This window comes from Strix uralensis, chromosome Z, assembly GCF_047716275.1.
Source record: "Strix uralensis isolate ZFMK-TIS-50842 chromosome Z, bStrUra1, whole genome shotgun sequence".
Lineage (NCBI taxonomy): Eukaryota > Metazoa > Chordata > Aves > Strigiformes > Strigidae > Strix > Strix uralensis.
The window spans coordinates 89,188,483-89,212,575 of NC_134012.1; the positions used below are offsets into that span (position 1 = coordinate 89,188,483).

The 24,093-nt window shown below is 50.5% G+C and overlaps 1 long non-coding RNA gene and 1 pseudogene across 1 annotated transcript in view; both read left to right on the forward strand.

Moving 5' to 3' along the window:
• LOC141938117 (uncharacterized) overlaps positions 1 to 24,093 on the forward strand; it is a 159,279-nt gene that overhangs the window by 36,648 nt on the left and 98,538 nt on the right. The gene's annotated exons all lie outside the window — the stretch shown is intronic.
• Positions 7,382 to 8,616, forward strand: LOC141937835 (uncharacterized; annotated as a pseudogene).

Genomic DNA, 24,093 nt, shown 5'->3' on the forward strand with positions numbered 1-24,093 from the left:
TGAAGCGGCAGCTTCAAAAACAAAAAGGGGGAATGATTGGGGAACCACCACAGGCATGTTTAGATAAAGCAGTTTATGTTCTTAACTTTCTCCATTACGGGGATAATTCTTCTTTACCTCCTCTTTTTCAGCATTTCTCTTCTCTTTTTTCAAAACAGGATTTGCAAAAAGACATCAAAGTGCATGTTAGAGATCTAATTACTGGCCAGTGGAGTGGACCATGTGAATTATTAACCTGGGGCAGGGGTTATGCTTGTGTCTCTACAGATGCCGGCCCTCGCTGGGTTCCTGCTCGGTGTGTTCGGCCTGTGCTGGAACCTGCATCAGACTGAAGGATGGGTAGTTCCACAACCCAAACAGAATGTCTGGGTGACTCTGCATTGAAAAAACTAACAAAGTTGGGATGTTGGCTTAGCAAACAGACTAACGCTACTTCTTTAGCTTTAAGTGGCCTTTTAACTGATGTTGATAGTGTTAGACATGCTACTTTACAGAACAGGGCTGCAATTGACTTTTTGCTTTTAGCGCAAGGACATGGATGTGAAGATTTTGAAGGAATGTGTTGCATGAATTTGTCTGACCACTCAGAATCTATTTTTAAAAGTATACAGCAGCTGAAGGATGGTGTGAGGCGTCTAACAGAAGAGGACGGATTGGATTGGCTTACAAGGATGTTTAAAGGATGGGGACTTTCTGGATGGTTGATATCTCTGGTCAAAACTGTGGGGGTCATGATCTTGGTAATTGTGACTGTGCTTTTGATGTTGCCATGTCTTGTCAGTCTTCTGCAAAGGGCCCTGCAGAAGACTGTTTCTGCAATATTTCTAGCACAAATACAAAAAGGGGGAATTGTCGGGGGAGGCAGCGGGTCTGCCTCTAGTCTAACTGAAGAAGAATTTAACCTTGAAGACATTCCAGTGTATCCATGAGAGGCCAGAAAGTCCCGAGAAGTGCCATGGAAACAAGATTAGAGAACTAAGATAAGAAGAACTGTCCTGACGATTCGGGCGAGAAACTATCACCCAATCGTGAACTGTTAGTTACTAAAGTAAACCAATCCTGTATGAACACCTACTTTGAAGAAGGTTATAAAAAAGCTTGTTAAAACAATAAAGGGGCTTTTGCAGCCATTTTGGTCGCTTTCACACAATCTGATGTTTGTCGTGTCCGTCTCAACTGCGACATAAAGTGACTACCATTGTCTGATTGGATCGATCTGGGCTTAGGCAAACAGCTAAACCAACGTTTTAACCCCTTCACCATATTTTCCCTAGCTGCTCGAGATACAGGTTCTTCTTGGGTTAGGCCTGACACTATTTCCACCCCCACCAATACATAGCGTTTTCCCTCAGAGAGCCTGAAAGGACCAATATAATCCACCTGCCAGGCGTCCCATAGTCCCTTGTTGTCCCTTAGGTGTAGAGGTTGGTCCTTAAGGAGGGTTGTGCTCTCCCAGCTGAGTACGACAGACTACACGCTGAAATAATGGTATTGCACAATTCCCTGGTTACGGACCATCCTCTGCTTATTGCCTCTTTAAACAAATCTTTGCTTCCTGAATGACCCTGCTTTACATGCAGCCATTCCAGTAGGTGTTCCCATTTTTCCTTCTCACCTTCTGTAGCCATTCTCATCAAACGGATCATTGAATCCACCTGGTTGTTTAGTAGGTGGGCGGGGTGATTTCCCAACTGGTGTGCAGCGACCCATCCTACTAAAAGCGACTTCTGTTTTGCAATGTTTAAGATTTCCTCCCACTTCTCACACTGCCACACCAGTACCCGATTTACTCCCCAGTGGTTTTGTTCCCAAAATGTGAGCTATTGGGTACACCCCTTGAACACGGCATAGGAGTCTGTGTAAATAAATACTGGTTCTGTAGTCTCAGCTTCTTTAACAATCACGCTCCATACCGCTGTTAACTCTCCCACCTGATGATTTGGTCCCCGGAGTCAACATGCAGTGCTACTGCTCGGTATTTCCATACCTTTCCCTCTCTTCTAGAGGACGTGTCGGTGAACCATACATTCTTTAGGTGGGTTTCAAATGGAGTAGCAGGTTTTAGGTATGAGGGAGGGGGTTCAAAGTGGTCGGAGGGTGGATCTTGTATTTTGAGCACTTTGGGTGCCCCCTCCTCTATCTGATACGTGTGGCAGTAATGATCTAATTGTGCTCACCACTTCCTCACTGTCCCTCACTGTGCAACCCCCACAGGAGGGGGGGTTTCAGCCAGTACTGGTTTCAGGACCTTAAAGGGTCCTCACGGAATGATGGGTTGCTGCCGTATGATTTTTTCAGCTTCCTGCAAAGCTAGGCTAACCACGAAAAGACCCTGCTCCCAGATCGAGTAACGCTTTTCTGCGTCTTTGAAACTGTGCGAATGAAACCCTATAGGGCGGGTTGTACCCTCTGGCCCACGTTGCCACATATGTATGGATAGTCCATGAATTGCAAAACCCCACTCAATTTGGAATGGATTTGTTGGATGTATCGGCTCTAACAGCTTTAAGGCTCCATCATGGACAGGAGTCCAGTCCCAAATAGCCCTTTTGCATGTCAGATCATATAAGGGGCAAGCTGTGATGGAAAAATCAGGGATGTTTCCTCCAAAATACCAGCAAGCCTAAGGCATGTTGCAGCTCCTTATTTCCAGGCCTATTTACCTCTTCCAGGGTAGTTAAAGCTTCAGGGGGAATACACACTGTTCCTCCCTGCCACCAAATACCCAGAAACTTTACCTCGGAGGATGGGAGTTGTACCTTTTCAGCTGGAATTTGGAACCCTAAATTTTCTAGGTGGGTGATTATCTCTGTCTGGGTCTGTCCCACTGTGGCAGCATCAGAGCCACCGATCAGAACATCGTCGATATACTGCCATACCCTGACCTCTTCCCTAGGAGGGATTTGAGCAAGCTCCTGCACTAGTGCATAATGAGCGATGGTCGGCGAATGACAATATCCCTGGGGGAGACGTGTAAAAGTAAATTGCACACCTTCCCATGTAAAGGCAAAGTGATCTCTGTCTGCCTCCTGTATGGGGACCATAAAGCACATACCTTTTACATCAATAGTCGCTAAGATCTGGTGGGCTTGTTCCTGTACGGTTGCAATCAGTTCAGCTAAGTTAGGTACTGCAGTTGTTGGCATTTAATCGCTGAGAGTCAGTCGTCAGTTGCCACTTTCTGTTAGGTTTACAGACTGGCCACGCCAGGGAATTCTAGGGTGAGTGAGTTGGAATAATTACCCCTTGTTCCCACAGCTCTGCTATTACCGGAGCGATCCCCTCCCTGGCCCCTAATGGTAAGGGGCCACCGTGTCCCTGTGAGTCTCCCCAGGCAGGGACCACTCTAAACCCGTCCTCCAGGCAGGCTGCAACCCCATCAACCTGAAGTCACGGCAAGGCAATATCCCCCTTTCACATGAGCATCTCTGGGGTTCGCAGAAGGTCCCCAGTCCCCCCTGGACCGCGACAACAAGCTGCAGCTTTCCCGTACGTCACACCACCAGCACCTTCCTGCAGAGTTTGGTTGAGGAATGATCTCTCCCAAAGGAGCCTGGGAGTACCATGGGCAGAAGAGGTGAATCCAGCTCTGGGGTTGGTTTGAGGACTGTTCACCACTTCCCCAGCCACCCTCCCTGGCTGGAGAACTGCTGCAGCACATTGAAGGCAAAGAGCAGAGCCCAGCTCTGCACCATCAGCACTTCACCGGGACACAGACAGCCTGAGTAGAGCCTGGACCTCCCAGTACACTCCACCAGAGACAGCCAGAGCACACCTAGACACTCCGACATCCTCCACATGAAGGCCAATTCCCACCCCAGCTGGCCAGCGCCATGGGCTGCCTACCTTCTTGAAGGACATCAGCAGTTTGAGGCTGATGAAGCCCATCTTGTTCTTCTGGAGGAAAGCATCCTTGGCCAGGTTCTTGTCAGAGAGACAGAACTTCACCTGTGACACAATCCTCCAGACTAGCTGCAGGTCAGGGATGGAGCAGTTGCAGCCCAACAGATCAGCCCCCAAATCACCATGCGCGTCGCAGAAGCTCCTGGAAGAGCAGCAGGTACACAGGTGTGAGTTGGTGGCCTTGGGGATAGGCAATAGTCACAAATGCATTTGCCATGGGGCACAGGGAGGCTGTGGGTGGCATTGAGGCCATGACCCAGGCAGCTCATAGTCCCCACTCAGCTCAGCTGGATCAGCTACTTCTTTTTCCCTGCATTGGGTTTATGTGACCAGGTTTTGGTACCGGGGTAGGGGCAGGCTACAGGGCAATGGGGGCTGGGGTCAGTTTGCCTCCTTCCTCCTCAGGGGAAGGACTCCTCACGCTCTTCCCCTGTTCCAGCGTGGAGTCCCACCCACGAGAGACAGTCATCTCTGAACTTCTCCAGCGTGAGCCCTTCCTCACAAACTGCTCCAGCCTGGGTCCTTTCCACAGGGTGCTTCTGTGAGAAGATGCCAGAAGCTTCCCCCACATCCAGCAGAGCAAGCTGCAGCCAGCTCCTAGACAGACCGTTGGCCAAAGCTGAGCCCATCAGCGACGGTGCTAGCCCCACGGAGAGCTGCCCACACGGGAGCAGGAGGACCCACACTAGAGCAGTCTGTTTCTGAAGGACCGCACCCTGTGGAAAGGACCCAGCTACCATAAACAAGGCTGGCCTTGCGTTTCTGACACTGACCGTTTGCCTCTGCAGGCGCTTACCAGCCACGCTGAACTGCCCGCTGCCGTGGTTCTTTTCTGTGGTTGTTCATGGCTTTCCCATGAAGTTCAGGAAGCGAACCAGGCAGTGTCCGAGATGGCTTTGAAAGTCTACGTCAAGATGCCTGACTGGGCCCTGAAAAGCTGAGCTGAGCGGGGAGCCTGCCTTTGCCCAGAGGTGGCGAGGAGAAAGAGCCCCCTAGAGAAGACGCCAAGGGGCCTCAAAAGGCTCCTTGGGGAACAAGGCCAACGCAGAGCTGGCAGGGGAGGCAGCAAGGCTGAGCCGCTGCCAGACCATGAGGTACGGAGTGGGCTGCTGCTGCCTGGGGCGTCAGGTTGGGGCGTTAGCAGCAACATGCCCCAGCACGGCCAGTGGGGCACCAAGCAGCATGGGGAAGACAACAGGCTTCTGAAGAAAAGCCCCATGGACTGCAAAGCCCCCCTTCTGGGGGCTGGGTTGCAGTGAAAGCTTGGATTGATCTCTTGACCAAAAGCACTAGCTCGGGCAGTCTGGCACAAATTAGGGGCAGCTGGAGTTGACAGCAGCCCTGACTCCGCCACACCACTGGGAACAGCCACTGCAAGGCTCCCCATGCTCCCCCAGACCCTGGGGGCTGCTTCTCCCAGCAGAGCCCAGCGGGGATCCACACACTCTCTTCTTGCAGAACGCCGCCAGCTTCAGCATGGGATGCTGCTCTTTCTTCCTCCTCCCCAACATCATCTTAGCTCTCTGGCTCACCAAGCACTTCCACCCCATTCACAACCTGCTCATGCCAGTGGTCGGCACGGGCTGGGTGGGCTGCCCATGGCAGGGGACATGTGGGCTCCTTCTCAGCCCCCCAGTGTTTTCTACTTCTCCCTCCGCAGCTCTGCAGGAGCAGACCTGTCTCTTCCATATCTCCTGTGTCATGGCACTCAAGCCCCAGGCCGTGGGTCTGCTGGGTGCATCACTTCCAGATTTTTCCAAACATTGAGTTTTAAGTATATCTCTAAATATATTGTTTTAATCTTTATTCATTATTTCCTGATTTTTCTGAACATCAAGAGGTTTTTTCCCAGCATATTTGTGAAAATGTACTTTTTAATCTTTGGTACGGAAGAAAATATTGATGACACTGAACTCTGACAAGCTAAGCATTTGCCTTATTATCTTGAGGGGTTTGGTGGTGGTGGTTTTCTGGTTAATAGTTAAGTACTTTCCAATCCCTGCAGACTAAACTGATTTATGGTATTTCAGTGAATAAGCAGGGCATTACCTAGCTATTATGCATTCATTCTTCCCTACCTTGTGTTTTTTTGGATAAGATTTTTTTACATTAGGCAGTGACTTTTAGCCAAGACTCAGTAGAGTGCTTGATGTGCCAACTACATGTAACTCTCACTATCTTATTAAATCACACAAATGTACTTGTGAGTAGGAGATTTAGGCCAATACAGTTATGACCATCTATTACTAGTCAATAACAGAGATTATCTTTTTAAAAAAATACGCTTTCTTCTGTGTCCAGAGCAACTGTTCCGTGAACACCGTGCTTTGCTGAACTGGAGATCACTGATCCTATCCTAATCACATGATCTTTTTCAATAGTAACAAATTACACAGACAAGCCAATGAATTAAGTATGCTACAAAAAAATGAGGATACCAACCAAGAGCACTAAGCAGAGGTATATATAAACATTGCACACAGGAAAGTAACCTCTGCGTTCAACAGAACACAGGCATTGCTGAAGTCAAGAGTACTGCCAGCACACGCATTAAGCGTAGCAAACACAACTGTTGATATAAAAGCCATTCCCTTCCACTCCTGAATTTGCAGTGGAAGTGTTCTAGCTTACCTCGATAAATGCTCAAGCTTCTGTCGATGACCAGTATAGCAGCTCTGAATCAGAGGATAATTGTAGAACGGTCTAGACAAATGCATGTCATCATCTATAGGCAATAAAGTAAACGCAAGTTAAAGAAGTAACATCACATTTTTAAACTAAAATTTTGGACTAAAAAGACAGAAGATTGTACAAGCTAAGCCTCAAGCACAGGCAAGACTCCAACTTTGAAAGAAGCCAGTCCTGTTTCTGCCTTTGCTAAAAGGGATGTAAGACACCAGACTCAATTCCTTCTTGTCTCAAGTGCCATTTCAAGTTGATGTAGCATTCAGAATATGTAGTGTAAACTGAAGTTTGCTATAAAAAAATCCCAACAATTCTCAAAGGGAAGGTTTTTAAACATGTCGCATGAGCATTTGTAAGACAATTAAGGCCGACAACTGAATTTCTAATCTATCCAAATAAAGAAGTTTTTCCAAGGTGTGTTTCTTCCTCAAGCAATAAATAAAAAGTTCAAAACATGTAGGTAATGCTTTTACTGTAGAAACAAGCATTACAGTATTTCTTGTTTAATAGTAATGTGTTTGAAATTACAAGTATTTCAAGCTGTGGACACAAGCAACTCCTTGAAGTCAGAGGCATACCGTTCTTTCTAAAAAGCATCCAGGAAAGAAACTGCTTGCATTGCTCTACGCTATTTGAAAAAACACAGTAGTCTCAGTTTCACGAACAGAATTTCAACACACGCTGCAACTGAACCAACACGACTTGTTATCGATGAAATATTTACAGAAACAGGGCTGAGCATGTGAGCCCTGCAGTGCTCAGAGCTGCTGGAGGTGAAGGAGGAGCACGCCAAATGGAGGTGGTCAGGGTTGAAGAAGCACCTCTGAGGAGCTCGGGAGCAGGCAACTGCCCTGTGTCAGGCGTCAAGTGAGCGGGGCAGAAGGGGGTTTGGCTGAGCTGGGACCTGCTCACTGAGCTTCAGAGGAAAAAGGAATTGCACCATCTCTGGGAGCAAGGTCAGGCTTGGCAGGAAGACGGCAGAGCCGTCACAGGGACACGGTGGCCCCCTCTCTCCCGTTGGTGAAATACGTGATGCGCGACTGGTGGCTCACGCTCTGTGCCCTGCAGTTCTCGGAGCTGCTGGAGGTGAAGAAGGAGGGCGCCAAACTGAGGTGGTGAGTCCCTGTCCTCACATTCCTGCTGAGCATCCCCCTCAGCAAACTGCTGCCGGCCTGGGAGCTGGTGCCGCAGGAGCAGGACATGCTGCTGCTGCTCCAGAAGAACTTCCCTGAGACCATCACGAGGATGTTCAGCCCCTTCAGCACCATCGCCTCCGTCTGAACCCTGCAGCCGGGCCACAAGCTGCCTTCGGATGTGCAGAAATACACATCACGCTTCCCTGAGCTGCTGAGCAAGTGCTGTGCGCTGGAGGAGTACGAGAGCATGGAGGGCAGCCGCGGGGCCTTTGAGGACCTCGGCTGCCAAAGCCGCCCGGGTGGTGAGAGCTTCAGGGTGGTCCGGCTCTGCAGGAAGGGCTCCAAGAAAAAAGCTGGGGCCAAGAGGGAGGCAGTGGAGGAGCTGGTAGACCAGCTGGGGTGGAAGGTGCAGGCAGCAGCTGTGACCTTCTTCTGCAGCATCGGAGACTCCCTGCTCTGCAGCTCTCCAAAGATGGACAGTGCCCCAACATCACTGTCCCCCCTCCTGAACAAGGACTCCTTGGTGGCCACCTGGCCCAGCAGTGACTTCAAGCCCAGCAACTCGGGCAGTGCCTTCACCAGATCGCTCCTCACCAGCAAAGTCTTCCCTGCGCTCGGGACAGGCTTGGGCACCGGCAGCTGCTATGGCCTCTGCTCCAGCACCAAAAGCCACCGCTGCTGTGGCTGGAGGAGCGGGGCGGGTGCCGGGGTACCCTGGAACAGCAGCCCCTCTCCTGATGCCAGACCTCCTCCTGGCAATCCCCCGGCAGCGAGGCAGGAGCCTGAGCCCCCTTGGCCTGTGAGGGAGGGGGCTTTGCCGGCCCAAAGGCCTGATGGCACCAAGAGCTTCTGCAGCAGCACTGGGAGAGGAGAGTTCAGCCTCCGGCACTGAGGTCCCTTTACGTTGGGTTCTAGGCTTTGCTTTTCTTTTGTCCCTCTGTTGAGCACAGTAACTCTCTGTGGCCCCTGAGAGATGCAGGCAATGGCTGCGGGGGTCAAAGAAACATCTGCACGGAGCCATCAGCAGCCCTGAGTGAGGGAGAAGGAGCCGTGCTGGGGTGGTGGGACCCTACAGGGGCACCCACCCAGCCGGTCCCCATTGCCAACATCCCCTGGCTCTGTGCCAGGCACGTGGGGAGCTCGTGGCTGGGGCGATGCTCGCGGGGTGAGCTGCTATGCCAAAGGGACGGGGTCGCAAATCGGGAGGAGACTGGCTTGTGGGAGTGCAAACAGGAGAGATGGCCCCAAGTATTTGATAAATTCTCTGGCTGTGGGCTGTACTGGGCACACATCAGCCAGGCGAGGGTAGGGACACTCGCCCGGGCTTGCTGAACCCCCGTTATGATGTTTCCCCACAGTTGTGGTCGTGCCAGTGGTGTTGATGTCAGCAGATGGCTCCTCGCTGTGCCCGTAACCAGGGATGGAGGTTGGCAGAACCAACGGGGCTGAGGTACCGATCTCCCTGATGGTTCTAAGGCTGGAGGTGTTGCTCTGCAGGCAGGGCAGGCAAGGGAAGGGCTGGCAGGCGATGTGAGGGAGAGGTGTGATGCTGCAGGCCTGACAGTCAGTGAGGACGTAGTTGGGAGCATTGGGGTGAGGATGAGGGGGATGGCAAACAAAGCAGATGTCCTAGTGGGTGTCTCCTGCCGCTCGCCCGTCCTGGAGTATGGTGCAGAGCTGGGGGATGTTGGGGATGGGGGCTGGCATGGTGGGTGCTCCCAGAGGGTGCCCCCAGCTCAGCGCCTGCCCGGGGTGCAGAGCGGATCCCCCACCCCAGCGGCATCACTGGGACTGCCCTAAGGAAGGGGCTCAGCTCCTGACCCACCTGCAGTGCTGGGGGACTGCCCCGACAGGGACCTCATCCTGCACCATGGGCCAGCCAGCCCCGGGGAGCTGAGGCTGCTTCCCGCAGGCACTGTGTCCTGTGCTGGCCCCAGGGTGTTGAGCTCGAGCGGGAAATGGGCAGTGAAGAGAGATGAAGTTTCCACGCGCTTTCTGGCTGGTGCAGTGATCAGCGTCTCCATCCGCAACTGCACGTTCACCTGCAATGCCGTCTGCAGGCGTGTCTGCGCCTGGAGTGGGATCTGCCAAAGCACCTCCACCTGCAGTGGTACCTGCGCAGGAATGCAAAGCGCAACAGCATCTACGGTGTGGTGCAGGCAGTAGCGTCTGAGGGAAAATAGTGTCTGCAACAGTGTCTGCCCCTGCAGTGGCATCGGCAGGGGTGTCTGCGTCCGCAGTGACATCTGCAAGGGTTCCTGCAATGGCCGTGGCAGCTGTGGGGGCATCTGCCGTGGTGTCCCCATCTTCAGTCGGGTGTTCACCTGCAGTGCTCGCTGTTGGTGTTTGCTCCTGGAATGACATCTGCAGTGGGGTCTGCGGTGGTACCTGTCTGCAGCTGAATTGGCTTCCGAGGGACCTGCAGCTGGTTTGTCGTCTGTAACGGCGTGTGCGTCTGCCGGGGTGTGTCAGTCTGCGATGGCGTCTGCGTCTGCCATGCTGTTAGCATTGGTTTCTGCATCTGCAGGGTTAGGAGGGATGGACCGTGCGTCTGCAAAGGTGTCTGCAAGGGTATTTCATTCTGCAGGGCCATCTGCAGTGGTATCTGCATCTGCAGTGGTATCTGCAGTGCTATCTGCATCTGCAGTGGTGGCATCTGTCGTGACCCGGACTGGAAGCCCAGAGAGTCACAACGGTTCAGTGATCCCCTCGGGTTAAATTAAGGTGAAACAACACCAGACAACCAGTTAAAAGGTTTTATTGGCAGTAGAAAGCAATTTAGACTTGGAAAAGGATAATAAGCAACATGGTCTCTTAAAAATCTATGAGAAGGAAGGGAGGGGAAGGGGAAGGGGAAGGGGAAGGGGAAGGGAAAGGAAGAAAGAGAGTCAAAGCAATCCGGATCAGCACCCCTGGATCCAGCACTGTCTCAGGTCCAGTGATCTTGGGTGGTGGGTGCACACCCAGCAAAGTTTCTGTCCCCTTGTAAGTTCATTTTATCAGCTGATTAGCATACTAGACGAGGAGGGGCAGGCATTCCACAAACTCATTTCCATGAGAGATGAGGATAAAGGTGGAGCAGGGGTTCCAGTTGAGTTGGTGAGTGGTCGTACTCGCCCTGCCCAGCTTTGGCTTTTCCTCTGTTCCCAGAGATTTTTGCTGACTTCACGCTTCTTATCGGTCACCCCAGAGGTGATCCCCTCTTACCAGTTCTTGTTACCACTTCAGCGGCGAAGGTGCGAAGTCATTAGCAGGGCAAGCACGGTGTCTGGCTTGCACAGCAGAGCCTCAGAGTGTCGGGCTTAGGGGTACTTGTGCCTGAGGGGAGACACCTGGTTTCACTCAGTCCAGTTTCCCCCCTTCGAGGCTCATCTGAGGAGTTTGTCAGTGCAGCTGCAAGGGAGTGGGGGGTGCAGCCTTCGATATGCTCCCGCTTCCCTGGGGGACATTCCTTCGACTAATCCAAAGGCCACAGCTTGTCCTGGAGGCTTTCTGTGTCGATGAATGTTTGAGGCATCAATTCCTTCAGTTCCTTACAGCACCCGGGACGTGTTTATTGGTAAGCGTGGTGGAACTGGTACCTGTATGTGTAATTGTATCTGTACCTCCGACTGTATCTGTGTCAGCAATTGCATCTGAGTGTGTTCCAGTGCCCATATCTATAGCTCTTTCTCTGCCTGTGTAGAGAAAGAACAATGTGTAATTGTGCCCATCTCTGGAGTTGTACCAATGTCTGTCACTGTATTTGTATCCATCTCTATATCCTCATCCCTATCTCTGTCGGTGGCTGTTCATGCAGCTATGTGCAGCTACCTGTTAGTTACCTCTGCCTGTGGCAGCACAGCTCTGTGCTGGTGCTGTATATGTGTAACGGCTCCTCTGTCTCACGGTACCTCAGTCAGTCATGGTGTCACTTGCTGTATCTGCCGCTGCTTGTCTCGTTGAATGTGTCCTTTTATCTGTGACTGTACTTGTACCCTAAACTGCATCTGGAACTGTCTGTGTATCTGGAATTGTAGCTATTTTGTGCCTCATCTGCAACTGTATCTGCAATTCAGTGTGAGTCTGTGTCTGTAATTATATTGACACGGGTGATGGAGCCAGTGCCTGTATTTCTGATAGTGCCAGTATCTGTCTCTCTAATGGTGCCTGGACCTGTAACTGTACCTGTAACTGTATCTGCATTGATAATGCATCTGCAGTGGTGTCCGCAGTGCAAATCCTTTCTGTAGTTCCATCTGGAATAGTATTTGCATCTGCAGTGGTATCTGCAGCCGGAATGGCATCTGCATCTGCGTTTGTGTCTGAAATTGCACATGCATGGGCATGAATAAAAGAATTCCCTTTGTAATCCTGTACGTTGTGTCCCAGCCTCTCTCCTTGGTCAGCACGAGCCAGTTGCCAAATTTTGGTGACAACTCCCCATCATGGCCACACGGTAGCGGTACCAGCACCAGTTCTACCACAGCTGGGAGTGGAGAGGGAGAGGACAACACCAACCCAAAAGCAACCCAACTCCCTGCTCATCCCCACGGATGGGGCAGCACACACATGTCGGTATCGCAGGGCCACCGGTGCCGGTCCCATCCCTTCCCCTTGGACACAAAATTCACGTCCCCCAAAAAATCATGCTTGCGATGGGAGATTGCAGATCTGGGGAGACTGTTGGGATCGGAAACCATCACGGGGTTGAGAAATCATCATTGACATGGGAAACCATTGTGGGGATGGGAAAGACTCATTGGAGACAGGAACCCAGCAGGATGGGGAACCACTGAGATGGGATTTGTGGTGTGAAGAAGCAAAACCCTGTAAGGCTGGCTGAAGCAGGTGCTGGTGGAATGATCACCATGGGGCCAGACCCCCAAAACCCTGATTGCCCCAAACAGACCCCGCACTGCCCAACCACCATGGCAGATGCAGCAGCAGGCTCCTGCTCCTCCTCAGGCTCCTGCTCTCCAGGGAACTCCCCCGCCAGCTCTGCCCGCCAGGCTCTCACCCCATCACCCCTCTTCGCTTCCCCCTGCAGAGAGGTTCCCTTCCAGCTTCTGACAGCATCAGAGGTGCCCAGCGGGAGCTTCACCACCCCAGCCATGTCACTGCTGATCCCTGCCTGAGTGCTGCCCTCTGTCATGGCGCTGCCAGTGTCCCGTGAGTCTGCCCAGGTCCACACTGTCACCTGCCAGCTGGCCCAGGCCACCGCCTGGCAGGGGGTGCCCAGGGCCCCTGGGCCCCTGGGCAGGTGTGTTGTGGGTGGGTGTTTTAGATCACTGGAAGAGACACCGTGGAAGGTATTAGCAAAAAGTGATTTTAATGTGATGTTATAGAAGTGTGACTTCGCAAAGTTCGATGGCAACGTTCACTCTATAACTTACTACATGGAAGAAACATACAAAGGAAAATCAAGTTAGAATTTATTTAAAATTATTTACACAGAGACCAGAGACATAAAAAGGTAAGGGAGACCCTCCTGCTGAGTCACAAAGTTCAGAATGGACCCCCTTGCTTTCTAAACTCCTGATGGAGTTTAGATACAGCTAGATTCAATCTTAATGCCAGACTTGGTCAATGGTTTATGCCTAATGGGAGAGGTACAAAGGGTAAGGAAGACCTCCCGTTGAGTCTTGAGGTTCAGAACAGACCCCCTTGCTTTCTAAACTCCTTCTCAGAGAGACGTCTAGGTGAGGCTGGATCCAGGCTTAGTCGCAGACTTGGTCAGCAGTTTATGTCTAATGGAAAAAATATAAAGGGTAATTCTTATTAATATAAATGGTAACTCTTGTTGAGTTATTACACCAATTTGTGGGGGAACGAGTGATTATGGATCCTACACAATTTGAGGTAGCAGCAATTAAAGATTTATTAACACTGTTACGGTAAACCACAAGATTAGATTGAACAGTTTTTAACAATATTTAATCATCAACCAATTATCAGAGTGATTTAAAAAAGTTGTTATAGTCAACACTACAGTTTCCTAAATCGAATGCGTAAACACACACACACACACACATACAGAATTTAACCTATGATAGTAAATTATTGGTACCAAACGATCTTTGAAACTTTGGAGAAATCTGATTGTAGTGAATTACTCACTATTCTGCATCATCAGCATTTGTCAGCAGATGATCTTCGAACCCTTTATCTTCACTGGCATCTATCAGCAGATGATCTTGGAAATCTTCCTTTGAAATCCTCAAGAAATCTATTATTTGAAATCCTCGTGATATCTACCCTGAGAGGCATCCCAACTCAGAGATACTGGGTCACAGCCTGCTGTGATCCCGGAGAGCTCAAAGGGTCTTACTCAGGATTGCTATTTACAGGATCACAAGATGATTGACTTTGGTCAGTATTTTTTTTTCATTTTGGCCATATCGTTGTTTAAACCCGACCGACAGCCAAACACCACACAGCCGCTCACTCACCTTCTCTGCACAGGGGTTGGTGGAGGCAACTGGATGGGTAAAGGTAAGGAAACTTGTAGGTTGAGATAAAAACAATCTAAAAATTTAAATGAGATTAAAATACTTATAATAATTATAGCAATAATAGAATATACAAACAAGTGATGCACAGCGTGATTGCTCACCACCCACCGACCGATGTTCAGCCCTTCCTGGTTAGCGATCTCAGAGGAGAGAAAATCCGGGAGCTGCAACCGTGGAAGAGAGGGAGAGCAAACTTCCTGGCCAACCCTCCTCTATACACTGAGCATGACGTCGTACGATACAGAATATTTCAGTGGCCAATTTGGGTCCATCGCTATGGCTGTGCTCCCTCCCAGCTTTTTGTGCACCTGCACACGGGCAGGACATGGGACGTGGGAAAGTCCTTGATTTCTTAGCAGCAACTGAAAGCATCGCTGCATTATCAATTTTATTCTCATACCAAATCCCGTACTGGATCTGAAACACAGCCCTGTTTTAGCTGCTGAGAAGAAAAATTAGCTCTGTCCCAGCTGAAACTGGGACAGTATCCACCCCTCATTCCATAACATTTACATTATGCTCAGGTTCCATGTTCGCCATTACATTCTAATTAACCATACCTCTTTTCCTTTTTTTAATGTACACACATAGATACCATTCCCTTGGGTTACTGTCGGGGAAAGCAGCTGGTTTGCTGATAACCTGGTTGAAGAAGAGTTTGACTTTGACAAGATTCCGGTGTACCCTTGAGTTAAGGAAGCTTTGCTTAAAGCAGAAAACTTTCAAGGAGTTGCTGAATACATAGCAGGATGAAGCATGCAGGGAGGAAACTGATCAAGGTTATCCAGTGAGAATGTTAAAAACAACTTTTTGAACAGTTACATTGTAACACTCTGGCACCTGAAATATATAAAAATGCATGCTTTTAGTAATAAAAATATTAGCCGTTTCTTCACCAATGTGAGTCTGTGTGTGTCGCTTTGTCTGTCTATAAAGCGACACTGTTAGCCAGAGAAAAAGAGCCCAACTTCCTGCGCTCCTCGCCAGTCAGAAAGAGCCCAAATTGCTGCGCTGTTAGCCAGGAATTAAGAGCCCAACTTCCTTTGATGTGATCCAGGGATAAAGAGACCACATTCCTGCGCTGTTAGCCACGGATAAAGGGCCCACCTTGCTCCACTGTTAGCCAGGGATGAAGAGACCACCGTCCTACACTGCTAGAAAGAGATTAATAGCCCAAATTACAGCACTGTTAACAAGGACTAAAGAGCCCACTTACCTGCTCTGTTAGCCAGGGATAAAGAGCCCACCTTCCTGCGCTGGTAGCCACGGATAAAGAGACAATCTTCCTGCACTGTTAGCCTGAGATTAATAGTCCAAATTCCTACACTGTTTGCCACGGATAAAGAGCCCACCTTGCTGCACTGTTAGCCAGGGATGAAGAGCCCAACATCCTGCACTGTTTGCCAGGGAGAAAGAGCCTACCTTGCTGTGCTGCTAGCCAGAGATAAATAGCCCAACGCACTGCACAGTTAACAAGGGATAAAGAGCCCACTTACCTGCTCTGTTAGCCAGGGATAAAGAGCCAAAATTCCTGCACTGTTATCCCAGGATCAGGAGCCCACCTTACTGCACTGTTAGCAGAGATAAATAGCTCATCTTGCTGCACTGTTAGCCAGGGATAAAGAGCCCACCTTCCTGCGCTGGTAGCCACGGATATAGAGACGATCTTCCTGCACTGTTAGCCTGAGATTAATAGTCCAAATTCCTACACTGTTTGAGACGGATAAAGAGCCTAACTTGCTGCACTCTTAGCCATGGATAAATAGACCACCTTCCTGCGATGTTAGCCAGGGACAAAGAGCCCACCTTGCTGCACTGTTAGCCAGGGATTAGGAGCCCACCTTCCTGCACTGCTAGCCAAGAGATAAATTGCTCATCTTGCTGCACTGTTAGCCAGAGATGAAGAGACCAACTTGCTACACTGTTAGCCAGGGAGAAAGAGCCCACCTTGCTGCACTGTTAGCCAGGGATAAAAAGCCGACATTCCTGCACTGTTAGCCAGAGATAAAGAGCCCAAAATGCTATGCTTTTTTCCCAGGATCAGGAGCCCACCTTGCTGCACTGTTAGCCAGAGATAAATAGCTCATCTTGCTGCACTGTTAGCCAGGGAGAAAGATCACCCCTTCCTGCGCTGGTAGCCACGGATAAAGAGACGATCTTCCTGCACTGTTAGCCTGAGATTAATAGTCCAACTTGCTACACTGTTTGCCACGGATAAAGAGCCTAACTCGCTGCACTCTTACCTTGGATAAATATACCACCTTCTGCACTGTTAGCCAGAGATGAAGAGCCCATCTTGGTGTACTGTTTGCCAGGGATAAAGAGCCATCTGCCTGTGCTGTTAGCCAGGGAGAAAGAGCCCACATTCCTACGCTCTTAGCCGAGGATCAGCAGCCCACCTTCCTGCGGTGTTACCCAGGGACAAAGAGCCCACCTTGCTGCGCTGCTAGCCAAGAGATAAATAGCTCATCTTGCTGCACTGTTAGCCAGAGATGAAGAGCTCAACTTGCTGTACTGTTAGCCAGGGATAAACAGCCCTCTTACCTGCCCTGTTAGCCAGGGATAAAGAGCCCATCTTTCTACGCAATTAGCCAAGGATCAGGAGTCCACCTTGCTGCGCTGTTAGCCAGGGAGTAAGAGCTCAACTTCATGCTCTGTTGGCCAGGGATAAATAGCCCGACTTGCTGTGCTGTTAGCCAGGAATTAGGAGCCCAGATTCTTGCACTGCTAGCCAGAGATTAATAGCCCAACTTGCTACACTGTTTGCCAGGGATAAAGAGCCCACCTTGTTGTGCTGTTAGCCAGGGATTAAGAGCCCACGTTGCTGCGCTGCTAGCCAAGAGATCAATAGCTCATCTTGCTGCACTGTTAGGCAGAGATGAAGAGCCCAACTTGTTGCACTGTTTGCCAGGGATTAGGAGCCCACCTTCCTGCACAGCTAGCCAGGGATAAAGAGCCCATCTTCCAGCGCTGTTAGCTAGGGAGAAAGAGCCCACCTTCCTGCGATGGTAGCCAAGAGATAAATAGCTCATCTTGCTGCACTGTTTGCCAGGGATAAAGACCCCAAATTGCTACGCTGTTAGCCAGTGATAAAGAGCCCACATTCCTGCGCTGGTAGCCACGAATAAAGAGACAATCTTCCTGCACTGTTAGCCTGAGATTAATAGTCCAACTTGCTACACTGTTTGCCATGGATAAAGGGCCTAACTTGCTGCACTCTTAGCCATGGATAAATAGACCACATTCCTGCGATGTTAGCCAGGGACAAAGAGCGCACCTTCCTGCACTGCTAGCCAAGAGATAAATTACTCATCTTGCTGCACTGTTTGCCAGAGTTGAAGAGTCCAACTTGCTGCACTGTTTGCCAGGGATAAAGAGAACATTTTCCTGGACTGTTAGCCTGAGATTAATAGTCCAACTTGCTACACGGTTTGCCACGGATAAAGAGCGTAAATTGCTGCAGTCTTACCATGGATAAATAGACCACCTTCCTGCACTGTTAGCCAGGAATAAAGAGCCCACCTTGCTCGCTGTTAGCCAGGGAGAAAGAGTCCAACTTGCTCGCTGTTAGCCAGGCAGAAATAGCCTACCTTGCTGTGCTGCTAGCCAGAGAGAAATAGCCCAACGCACTGGACAGTTAACAAGGGCTAAAGAGCCCACTTACCTGCTCTGTTAGCCAGGGATAAAGAGCCGACATTCCTGCACTGTTAGCCAGAGATAAAGAGCCCAGCTTGCTACACTGTTATCCAAGGATCAGGAGACCACCTTCTGCACTGTTAGCCAAAGATAAATAGCTCATCTGGCCACGCTGTTTGCCAGGGAAAATGAGCCACCCTCCTGCACAGCTAGCCAGGGATAAAGAGCCCATCTTCCAGCGCTGCTAGCCAGCGATAAAGAGCCCACCATCCTGCGGTGGCAGCCAAGAGATAAACAGCTCAACTTGCTGCACTGTTAGCCAGAGATGAAGAGCCCAACTTGCTGCACTGTTAGCCAGAGATAAAGAGCCCACATTCCTATGCTCTTAGCCAAGGATCAGCAGCCCACCTTGCTGTGCTGTTAGCCAGGCATTAAGAGCCCACCATGCTGTGCTGCTAGCCAAGAGATAAATAGCTCATCTTGCTGCACTGTTACACAGAGATGAAGAGCCCAACTTGCTGCTCTGTTAGCCAGAGATGAAGAGCCCAACTTGCTACGTTGTTATCCAGGGATCAGGAGCCCACCTTGCTGCACTGTTAGCCAGAGATAAATAGCCCAACTTGCTGTGCTGTTAGCCAGGGATAAAGAGTCCACCTTGCTCTGATGTTAGCCAGGGATAAAGAACCCACATTCCTACTCTCTTAGCCAAGGATCAGCAGCCCACCTTGCTGTGCTGTTAGCCAGGCATTAAGAGCCCACCTTGCTGCGCTGCTAGCCAAGACATAAATAGCTCATCTTGCTGCACTGTTTGCCAGAGGTGAAGAGCCCAACTTGCTGCTCTGTTAGCCAAGGATGAAGAGCAGACATTCCTGCACTGTTAGCCAGGGATAAAGAGCCCAACATTATACACTGTTATCCAAGGATCAGAAGCCCACCTTGCTGCAGTGTTAGGCAGGGATAAAGAGCCTATCTTGCTGTGCTGTTAGCCAGGGACAAAGAGCCCACCTTGCTGCACTGTTAGCCAGGGATTAGGAGCCCACCTTGCTGCACTGTTAGCCAGGGATTAGGAGACCACCTTCCTGCACTGCTAGCCAAGAGATAAATTGCTCATCTTGCTGCACTGTTAGCCAGAGATGAAGAGCCCAACTTGCTGCACTGTTAGCCAGGGAGAAAGAGCCTACCTTGTTGTGCTGCTAGCCAGAGACAAAGAGCCCACCTTGCTGCACTGTTAGCCAGGGATAAAGAGCCCACCTTCCTGCGCTGGTAGCCACGGATATAGAGACGATCTTCCTGCACTGTTAGCCTGAGATTAATAGTCCAACTCGCTACACTACTTGCCATGGATAAAAAGCCTAAATTGCTGCGCTCTTAGCCATGGATAAATAGACCACCTTCCTGCGATGTTAGCCAGGGACAAAGAGCCCACCTTGCTGCACTGTTAGCCAGGAATAAAGAGCCCATCTGCCTGCACTGTTAGCCAGGGATAAAGAGCCCACCTTCCTACGTTCTTAGACAAGGATCAGCAGCCCACCTTCCTGCGGAGCTTGCCAGGGACAAAGAGACCACTTTGCTGTGCTGTTACCCAGGGATAAAGAGCCCACCTTGCTGTGCTGATAGCCAGGGACAAAGAGCCCACCTTGCTGCACTGTTAGCCAGGGATTAGGAGCCCACCTTCCTGCACTGCTAGCCAAGAGATAAATTGCTCATCTTGCTGCACTGTTTGCCAGAGGTGAAGAGACCAACTTGCTGCACTGTTTGCCAGGGATAAAGAGCCCATCTTCCTGCACAGCTAGCCCTGGATAAAGAATCCATCTTACCTGCCCTGTTAGCCAGGAATAAAGAACCCGTCTTCCTGCGCTGGTAGCCAAGAGATAAACACCTCATCTTGCTGCACTGTTAGCCAGAGATGAAGAGCCCAACTTGCTGCACTGTTTGCCAGGGATAAAGAGCCCACCTTTCTACGCACTTAGCCAAGGATCAGGAGTCCACCTTGCTGCGCTGTTAGGCAGGGATTAGGAGCCCACCTTGCTGTGCTGTTAGCCAAGAGATAAATGGCTCATCTTGCTGCACTGTTAGCCAGAGATGAAGAGCCCAACTTCCTACACTGTTTTCCAGGGATAAAGAGCCCACCTTGCTGTGCTGTTAGCCAGGGACAAAGAGCCCACCTTGCTGCGCTGTTAGCCAGGGATTAGGAGCCCACCTTCCTGCACTGCTAGCCAAGAGATAAATTGCTCATCTTGCTGCACTGTTAGCCAGAGATGAAGAGTCCAACTTGCTGCACTGCTAGCCATGGAGAAAGAGCCTACCTTGCTGTGCTGTTAGCCAGGGACAAAGAGCCCACCTTGCTGCACTGTTAGCCAGGGATAAAGAGCCCACCTTCCTGCGCTGGTAGCCACGGATATAGAGACAATCTTCCTGCACTGTTATCCTGAGATTAATAGTCCAACTTGCTACACTGCTTGCCACGGATAAAAAGCCCACCTTGCTGTGCTCCTAGCCATGGATAAATAGACCACCTTCCTGCGATGTTAGCCAGGGACAAAGAGCCCACCTTGCTGCACTGTTAGCCAGGGATTAGGAGCCCACCTTCCTGCACTGCTAGCCAAGAGATAAATTGCTCATCTTGCTGCACTGTTTGCCAGAGGTGAAGAGACCAATTTGCTGCACTGTTTGCCAGGGACAAAGAGCCCATCTTCCTGCACAGCTAGCCCTGGATAAAGAATCCATCTTACCTGCCCTGTTAGCCAGGAATAAAGAGCCCGCCTTCCTGCGCTGGTAGCCAAGAGATAAACACCTCATCTTGCTGCACTGTTAGCCAGAGATGAAGAGCCCAACTTGCTGCACTGTTTGCCAGGGATAAAGAGCCTACCTTGCTGTGCTGTTAGCCAAGAGATAAATGGCTCATCTTGCTGCACTGTTAGCCAGAGATGAAGAGCCCAACTTCCTACACTGTTTTCCAGGGATAAAGAGCCCACTTTCTTGTGCTGTTAGCCAGGGACAAAGAGCCCACCTTGCTGCGCTGTTAGCCAGGGACAAAGAGCCCACCTTGCTGCACTGTTAGCCAGGGATTAGGAGCCCACCTTCCTGCACTGCTAGCCAAGAGATAAATTGCTCATCTTGCTGCACTGTTAGCCAGAGATGAAGAGTCCAACTTGCTGCACTGCTAGCCATGGAGAAAGAGCCTACCTTGCTGTGCTGTTAGCCAGGGACAAAGAGCCCACCTTGCTGCACTGTTAGCCAGGGATAAAAAGCCCACCTTCCTGCGCTGGTAGCCACGGATATAGAGACGATCTTCCTGCACTGTTATCCTGAGATTAATAGTCCAATTTGCTACACTGCTTGCCACGGATAAAAAGCCCACCTTGCTGCGCTCCTAGCCATGGATAAATAGACCACCTTCCTGCGATGTTAGCCAGGGACAAAGAGCCCACCTTCCTGTACTGCTAGCCAAGAGATAAATTGCTCATCTTGCTGCACTGTTAGCCAGAGATGAAGAGTCCAACTTGCTGCACTGTTAGCCAGGGAGAAAGAGCCTACCTTGCTGTGCTGTTAGTCAGGGACAAAGAGCCCACCTTGCTGCACTGTTAGCCAGGAATAAAGAGCCCATCTGCCTGCACTGTTAGCCAGGGATAAAGAGCCCACCTTCCTACGTTCTTAGACAAGGATCAGCAGCCCACCTTCCTGCGGAGCTTGCCAGGGACAAAGAGACCACTTTGCTGTGCTGTTACCCAGGGATAAAGAGCCCACCTTGCTGTGCTGATAGCCAGGGACAAAGAGCCCACCTTGCTGCACTGTTAGCCAGGGATTAGGAGCCCACCTTCCTGCACTGCTAGCCAAGAGATAAATTGCTCATCTTGCTGCACTGTTTGCCAGAGGTGAAGAGACCAACTTGCTGCACTGTTTGCCAGGGATAAAGAGCCCATCTTCCTGCACAGCTAGCCCTGGATAAAGAATCCATCTTACCTGCCCTGTTAGCCAGGAATAAAGAACCCGTCTTCCTGCGCTGGTAGCCAAGAGATAAACACCTCATCTTGCTGCACTGTTAGCCAGAGATGAAGAGCCCAACTTGCTGCACTGTTTGCCAGGGATAAAGAGCCCACCTTTCTACGCACTTAGCCAAGGATCAGGAGTCCACCTTGCTGCGCTGTTAGGCAGGGATTAGGAGCCCACCTTGCTGTGCTGTTAGCCAAGAGATAAATGGCTCATCTTGCTGCACTGTTAGCCAGAGATGAAGAGCCCAACTTCCTACACTGTTTTCCAGGGATAAAGAGCCCACCTTGCTGTGCTGTTAGCCAGGGACAAAGAGCCCACCTTGCTGCGCTGTTAGCCAGGGATTAGGAGCCCACCTTCCTGCACTGCTAGCCAAGAGATAAATTGCTCATCTTGCTGCACTGTTAGCCAGAGATGAAGAGTCCAACTTGCTGCACTGCTAGCCATGGAGAAAGAGCCTACCTTGCTGTGCTGTTAGCCAGGGACAAAGAGCCCACCTTGCTGCACTGTTAGCCAGGGATAAAGAGCCCACCTTCCTGCGCTGGTAGCCACGGATATAGAGACAATCTTCCTGCACTGTTATCCTGAGATTAATAGTCCAACTTGCTACACTGCTTGCCACGGATAAAAAGCCCACCTTGCTGTGCTCCTAGCCATGGATAAATAGACCACCTTCCTGCGATGTTAGCCAGGGACAAAGAGCCCACCTTCCTGTACTGCTAGCCAAGAGATAAATTGCTCATCTTGCTGCACTGTTAGCCAGAGATGAAGAGTCCAACTTGCTGCACTGTTAGCCCGGGAGAAAGAGCCTACCTTGCTGTGCTGTTAGTCAGGGACAAAGAGCCCACCTTGCTGCACTGTTAGCCAGGGATAAAGAGCCCACCTTCCTACGTTCTTAGACAAGGATCAGCAGCCCACCTTCCTGCGGAGCTTGCCAGGGACAAAGAGACCACTTTGCTGTGCTGTTAGCCAGGGATAAAGAGCCCACCTTGCTGTGCTGTTAGCCAGGGACAAAGAGCCCACCTTGCTGCACTGTTAGCCAGGGATTAGGAGCCAACCTTCCTGCACTGCTAGCCAAGAGATAAATTGCTCATCTTGCTGCACTGTTAGCCAGTGATGAAGAGTCCAACTTGCTGCACTGTTAGCCAGGGAGAAAGTGCCTACCTTGCTGTGCTGCTAGCCAGAGATATATAGCCCACCTTACTACACTGTTAACAAGGGCTAAAGAGCCCACTTACCTGCTCTGTTAGCCAGGGACAAAGAGCCCAACTTGCTACACTGTTATCCCAGGATCAGGAGCCCACCTTGCTGCACTGTTAGCCAGAGATAAATAGCTCATCTTGCTGCACTGTTAGCCAGGGATAAAGAGCCCACCTTCCTGCGCTGGTAGCCACGGATAAAGAGACGATCTTCCTGCACTGTTAGCCTGAGATTAATAGTCCAACTTGCTGCACTGTGTGCCACGGATAAAAAGCCTGACTTGCTGCACTCTTAGCCATGGATAAATAGACCACCTTCCTGCGATGTTAGCCAGGGACAAAGAGCCCACCTTGCTGCACTGTTAGCCAGGGATTAGGAGCCCACCTTCCTGCACTGCTTGCCAAGAGATAAATTGCTCATCTTGCTGCACTGTTTGCCAGAGGTGAAGAGACCAACTTGTTGCACTGTTTGCCAGGGACAAAGAGCCCATCTTCCTGCACAGCTAGCCCTGGATAAAGAATCCATCTTACCTGCCCTGTTAGCCAGGAATAAAGAGCCCGCCTTCCTGCGCTGGTAGCCAAGAGATAAACACCTCATCTTGCTGCACTGTTAGCCAGAGATGAAGAGCCCAACTTGCTGCACTGTTAGCCAGGGATAAAGAGCCTACCTTGCTGTGCTGTTAGCCAAGAGATAAATGGCTCATCTTGCTGCACTGTTAGCCAGAGATGAAGAGCCCAACTTCCTACACTGTTTTCCAGGGATAAAGAGCCCACTTTCTTGTGCTGTTAGCCAGGGACAAAGAGCCCACCTTGCTGCGCTGTTAGCCAGGGACAAAGAGCCCACCTTGCTGCACTGTTAGCCAGGGATTAGGAGCCCACCTTCCTGCACTGCTAGCCAAGAGATAAATTGCTCATCTTGCTGCACTGTTAGCCAGAGATGAAGAGTCCAACTTGCTGCACTGCTAGCCATGGAGATAGAGCCTACCTTGCTGTGCTGTTAGCCAGGGACAAAGAGCCCACCTTGCTGCACTGTTAGCCAGGGATAAAAAG